We start from the raw sequence: 7338 nt of genomic DNA on the forward strand, positions 1-7338 counted from the left end.
ACACAATTTCTGCATGGTCAGCTCTGTGGACTGAGATTCACATTTACTGTGATGTACATACAACACAATTACCAGAGGAGAAACCAACTAACACCCAAAAAGATACATGAGCTCATTTGAAGAAGCTGCAGAAGATAAACTTATAAACATACACACACTTCACCTTGGTCAAGAGCTTTGTAGGAACAGTTTCGTGTTCATCTGCTCATCATTGACTCTTCTCCACCTCAGCTCACCTTTAACCTCTGTCAGTTGTTCATGTGAGATCCAATGATGCAGAGAAATAAAAATTTACAGGCTGGTGTCCAGTGGGTTCTGTCAGCAGCAGTTTACCATCAGCAGTCTAGCAGCAGTCGTATCTCACTCAGCCTGGCTTCTCTCTCAAACTGTCATCCTCACCGTTTTTGACCTAGAGCTCCACTTCCTGGTTGCTGATTGACCCCTCAGTCTCCTACTCCTGATTGAGGACTGACTAATCCAGGTGTCAGTCCTAGCACTTAATTAGGTTAATTGTCATTATACTGCACTTCCAACTCGTTGAGTGACAAGTGGACGGGCCTATGCTTGCCACAAAGCATCATGCGCCAAAGCCTCATTGGAATGACCTATTATATCTTCACTCCAAACATAATATTTTTGTCCCTAACAAAATCATGTCCCTACCATCAATGTGCAAACTTGTGCTCTTGACACTAACCTGGCACCAGGTGAAAAGAACTCAGGCTGATTGGGTTTTACTTTGATTTGGCTGGTGTTTGAAATAACGCCGTGTTTGAAATATAATGCAATATATTCACCTTTAATCATTTTGGAGAGGCTAAATACTCAGTATAAAGCTTGAGAGACCCCTAGAGGCAGAAAATTAAAATCAGTGTGTTTCCTTCATACTGTAAATAAAGATGTAATATATGACCTGTATGTCATCTACAAGGTGATGTATTAGTATCACATACACACATCCTCTGGATATATGAAGACATAAGTTCATAACATATATGAAATACTCATAGTAAATTTGTATATGTACATATATTGAAAATATCTTATTTATCTTATTTTTTTATATGGTTTAACATGTTGCAACCATGTGTGTAAAGAATATATATTTAATTTATATATTTAAGTTTATTAAAACAATATACATATGAAGATTCTATATTTATATCTGTTTTATTTTGTCTGTTTATTAATTTTTTAAATTAATTCTAAACATGTATCTTCTCTGGTAAAGTTTCTCAGACTTCTCAGACATAACTATGTATATATATATATATATGTATGTATGTATGTATGTATGTGTATATATATATGTGTGTGTGTTTATTTTATGTGTACATATATTTATAGATGAAAATTCTATATATGTATATATATCACATTTGCATATGGATAGCTGTGATGTCATCCACAGGTTTCTGAAGCTAAGAGTGAGCTGCTCCACTGTCGCCATCTTGGCAGTGCCCAACTCTGCACCTAACTCCCAGCTAATCCACATTAGCACGCGTGTGTGGATCTGAGGCAGCAGTGCATGATGGTTTGTGGCAACCATTCACTCAGCCACCTGTCGTTCAAAGAGGCCACGCCCTCAATCAGGCCAGGAATTCATCATTTTAGGGGCAAGGTCATTTGGCCTTTGGTGTCACAAAACTTTTTAGGGCACGAAGGCCACATGCCAGGGCACAAAGGCCATTTAGTTATTTGATGCCAACAAACACATAACTAGATTTCTCAATAAGAAAAAAAAAACGAAATAATACAAATGACGTGAAAATCATAGACTATTCACATTTTTATATGAAGAAAAAAAATGATGTTTTAAGATGCCTCCTGTTTATTATATATATTGTATATTTCATTCCAGAAAAACTTGTCACTTTCAGCAGATGAATGTAAGAACAGTCTTAAAGTTTACTTTCAAACTCACATAAATCATTTTGCACAATAAAGTTTAAATATTCTACTCAGTGGCATCATGACAAGCAAGGCAAGCAGTTAAAGCTAAAAATAGAAATCAATTAGAAAAATACTGATGAGGAAGTGATATCCTTCCTTACAGCTGATCTCAGAACAGCTTTCTGTCCCATAAAGGACCTGATACCTGTTTGCATTCATCACATAATTTACTCCCCTCTTGTGGTTGCAGCAGGGTATCTTCTGGTAATTAGTTTGACTTCCAGGTGTACTTTCGCCAGAGAGAAAATGCCTCTAAAATGCCACTGTCTCCACATGCAGCTCCTAAATTGTTTTTAAAAATTTTTATATTTTTGATGTCTGTGACATGTTCAGATTAACATAGAGACTGTAGTGGAAGGTATGAGTTTTGTGTCATATTGCTAGTATGATGTCAAAATGACTGTCAACAGGTCTTTTCTCTGTCTGTTTTTGCTGCAAGACACACACATCTCGTGTGAAAAATATTGAAGGCAGTGTGTCCGCTCTGATACATTAATGTGGGCAGAGAAGTGAAAACCAAGACGTTCCGCAGCCACCATGCACACAAGTGGTGTGCAGATTGATACTGAAATAGTTATACTTCCGATTACAAATGTTTCTGTTCTAGGATCGATTCTCACATGAAAAAGATCGTTACCTTAGCTCAGTCATTTGGGGTTAATGTGTCTTTTATAATCAACAGGGACACAGTAGAAAGGAACAACACTATCACCAGGATCAAGTCTAAATAATACCTGGTTGAGAGGAACTACTTCTCCCTCCGCCTGTGGGGAAATGATTCATGTCTGTCTAGGCTTCAGTTTGTGTATTGATGTTCAAACAACAGGAGTTCCCCTCGTTCTTAAAACCAAAGAATGCTCTTTGATTTAAATTGATATAAATAAATATGGCAGCTATATAAATAAATATGGTTGTTAAGTAACTAATGAAATAAATAGATGCTAAAAATAGCTATGGAAAGATCAAGGCTGCAATTTTCAAACTCAACTTGGAGTGAAATTGTCCCTGGGATCACTTCACATCAATTCAATAAAATATTCCTCAGTTGTATTATTATTTTCAAAGCTGAAATGGCTGTTTTATTGCCATTACTGTATATTTATGCTGGACCTATTGTATGTATCCATAAGCCACACCTTACTAAATGTAGGACTATGAGCAATTTGAATAACATGGCATTCTATTTAAAATAGCAACCCTGCAGTATGTAACTGATGGACTCCTTTCCTCTTGTGTATCATGACAGGCTGCATACATAGCTAAAGCTAGACAAGAATTAACATACAGTGCAGTGTAGCTTGATCAATCAGTTTGTGTGTATTTGTATTATTTGTAGATGATTCTACAAGAGCAGCAACACACACCAGATGCCTCAGAGAGATTATTGTGAGGGACCTCCAGCCTCTGTCCATAGCGGTAGATGAGGGTTTCCAGGGGTTTGTGAGAGCCCTTGACCCAAAATATAAACTCCCAAGAAGCAAAAGACTGACTTAGACTTACTAGAGCTTAAATGACTGATGAATGGGGCATAACTGAGAAGGTGTTGGCAGTTGTGACAGATAATGGTGCAAGTATGGTTGTTGCAGTGAACAAGGGTGGGCTGAGGCATTATCCTTGTTTTGCCCACACACTCAATTTAGTGGTAAATGGACAGTCTAAAAGCTGTCCCAGAGTGGGCAAGTCCTGGGAAAATGCAGTGTGATCCACACCACTACAACCACAGAGGAGCTCGGGGCTTTTCAACAGCAGTTGAAGATGGCAGAACACAAGCTGATTCTGTCAGTAGATACCCACTGGAAATCTGTCTTTTACATGCTGGAGAGGCTCTATGAGCAAAATGAAACTGTTGCCACAGCCCTCTGCCTCCCGGGGAAGAGTGATGTGTTTCAACAAGAGTGAAATGTGTTTAAGAGTTATCCCTGATCAATCAAACTGTTGATGCGCTGTTTGATAAGTAACACGGGAAGTTTCATCTGAAAAACATCTCACTCTCTAAAGTGCAGCCTGTGAACGTGAACAACGCAGCTCACTGGCCACACAGCTGAAAAAGTAATGCCAGTGCAGATTCAGGGCTATTAAGGGCATTCACTGTCTAGCTGCCAGTACAACTTGGATTTTCAAGACAAAGACAATGTTGAGGAAATGAAAACACAATTCCTCGCTGAGCTGCAGAAAGTCTTTCAAACAGTAGAGTCAGCTCCAACTCTAACTCCACGCTCTACACTGGCAACTCCTGCTAGCTCTATCTGCCTTCAACATCAGTGGCTAGCTCTCAGTGTCCCGCACTTTCCTCAGGTTCAGCTGCAACAAAAGGAGGGATATGGACAGATTTTGACATGCATGTTTTGTCAGCCCAACACCGCTGGTGAGCTGCTACTGATGTACTCATTGAAATGCACTGTTACTCAGAGGAAAAACTGATTCCCCAAGATAAGGATCCACTAGTTTGGTGGCAAGAGCATGAACAAACATTCCCAACCCTAAGCAGACTTGCTGTGAAATACGTGGGAATTGTTGCTTCTTCTGTACCTGCATAGAGAATTTTTTCAAAGGCAGAGGAGGTTGTGAGCATAAAAACGTAGCATGCTTAAAACTGTGAACATGCTGTTGCTCCTAAACAAAAACCTATGAGTGAAGGAATATTTGTAAAAAAGTGAACAAACAAAAAACAAGAGTCAAACATTTTCAGGGTAGCATGATTTACATGTTTCTAAACAAAAATGTGATTCTGGAATGTTTTGCAAAAAGGTTGAGGCAAGTGTTATCAAGGGAGCCCAATCCAGATGCTGAACTAATGTGAAACTTTGAAGTTTTTTTCTTTTGATCTTTTTGAAGGTACTAAATGGTGCACTGAATGTGTTTTTTTAATAAGAATAAGATAGAATAGTCTGATGTCTTATTTGAAATGGTTATAGTCTACTTATTATTTGCCTTCTCTGAACATATTCAGCTTTTGTACAACGTATCGGTATCGTATTGATGTCGGCGATACCAGCCTGGGTATTATTTGGTATCAGGAAGGAAATCAGTGGTATCGCACATCGCTAATGCACTCACAATGCATCCAGTGTGTCTTCAGCCTTAAGTCATTTTTGTGGGTATGACCCTGTCCAGTTGATAAAGGTTGGAACTTGGATAATTTATGATATTGCACAAATGTGCAGATATGTGTGGAAACTAAACGACCTAATTACACTGATTTTATCATCTCTGTGTGAGATCTGCAGAACTTTGTGACAGAATATTGTTAGAGGAGTAGAGCAGCTCCTTCGGGAATAGATCAGTGCGTAGGTTGTGTGCGGAGTGGGAAAGAGAGTGACCAAGAGAGATAGAGACAGAGACAGAGAGAGAGAGGTGATGCTGGCAACTGGAGCAGAGAGTTAACTAGTTAGAAGTTAGAAGGATTGTATGTGCACAACCAGTCCAAGCTGCAAGAAATGCTGCAGTGACAATTTTACAGCAACCTTGAGATTTTTTGAGGCATATGATTTTTTCGGGGCATCACAGCCAGAGGGAGGGGCAATGACTGCCATGGCTGCCATGGCCGCCGAGAAATTCTTACCCTTCCCCTCAATTCTACATAACTTTAGTCCTTAATAAAATGTAAACAGGTGAGTTGTATAAAAATTCAGCCCCCATACAGTTGTCATGAGTAAGGAAATTAGCTATACACTGTGGACATTTTCCTTGTATATTTGCAGGAAGTTACTGGCAGCGTGTTTGCCAGCAAGTTACTGTATTTTGATTTACAATAAACCACTGTAGTGCCATTTACAATATATCTAGAACAGTATTGTATTTTCAAAACAGTATTTTACTGCATTTTTAGTCTATTTTGTAATTTGGTCTTTTTCTACTGTATTTTATTACACCATAATTTACTCTAATATATCCAGTTAATATTGATATATTACTGCTCATTATTATTAACCATAAAATTTAGTACTAATAATAATTATTACTGTTATTATCACTGATCCTAATAATTAAAAAAAAATGTTTTATTCAGGTATATAAATTAATCAATAATATTTTCATCAACATTTAAGTGAGACTGAGATGCCTGCATGGGAACCCGATAAAGATTGCACTGATGGTGAAACTCCAGTCACGCACTGTAATAGACAAAAACACACCAAGACAAGTGGGATAAAAATTGTTACCTATTAAAACACAAAGAAATTCAAATTTATAAACGCTGTAATACTTGCAGAAAACCCAAAGGCCACAGCAGCACCTTGTGGCAAGGATGCTCTCTCCAGGGTGCAAAGACAGACACCTGTAGTGTATAACGATGAGAAAGCATTTATTTTATTCAATAATGCTGTTAGCCACAGTACAAGGAGAGCAATAGAGGGAGGGTTAAAAAAAAACATGAAACAAAACATACACAATACAATAAGACATGCATTATAACATTATCGTCATCAGTATTTGCCATTACAATCGCCTTGCTACAGAACTGGATCTCCCACCACTGCTTCAAGCGTAATTAAATAGTTTAAGTCAAAAAGCTAACACAGAATCAAACCCAATAGCCAATGTGTCAGTCATTAAAAGCATAATATGCAGGATTTGTTGGCTGCAGTTTGAGAACAGAGCATTCAACATTGGCCAATCCACATCAGCTCGACAAGCACAAGGGAGAGGGAGAGAGCGTGTGCAGCAGTGGTCAAGCAAGCTAGAGAGTTAATGAAGAGAGGGAGCGGTTCTTTTCATTTATTATTACATTATTTTCAGATTATCAGTTTCACAGCACCAAAACTGTTTGCACCAGGCTGTAAGCATATTCCTGCTGTAAAGTTGAACATTTTAACAAGGGATTCTATGGGGATTGAACCAGTGTCAACCCACTGTGACATCACTCACTGGTTTGTGAACTGCTGTTTCGAAGCCTCCAGTTTGTAATTTGTCTGTCATCATCTTGTTTTTTTAAAACCAGAAGAAATTTTATTTGGAGGAGAAGGTGGAGCTGAGGAGGAGTGAGGGGTGGATCTGACCTGCTCTGTACTGTATCCTGATTGTCAGGCAGGTCGCCATGTGTGGCACAGTCTGTCAATTACATGGTAGCCCCACCCTAATGCATAACCTACTTTATGATCTGTTTTCCTCAAAATGGGACCATAATTTTAAAAATGAACATAATGTTGTATTGAAGAAGACTTGAAACTAGAGATTAAGACCACAATTTCATTAGGAAAAGTTTAGGTAGTAAATCAAGTGAGAATTTGGGCCATTTTCACAAAGACTTCAATACAGTCAGACTTCTTTTTACAACCAGTGGAGTCACCCTCCACTAGTCATTAGATAGAATGCAGGTTTAAAGGACTTCAGCATTGGCTTCTCTTTTCAGACCCAGGGTCCACATCCAGTTTTATATACAGT

Source organism: Trachinotus anak, unplaced genomic scaffold (assembly GCF_046630095.1).
Source record: "Trachinotus anak isolate AG129_WGS33_773 ecotype Australia unplaced genomic scaffold, CSIRO_AGI_Tana_v1 ptg000019l, whole genome shotgun sequence".
NCBI lineage: Eukaryota > Metazoa > Chordata > Actinopteri > Carangiformes > Carangidae > Trachinotus > Trachinotus anak.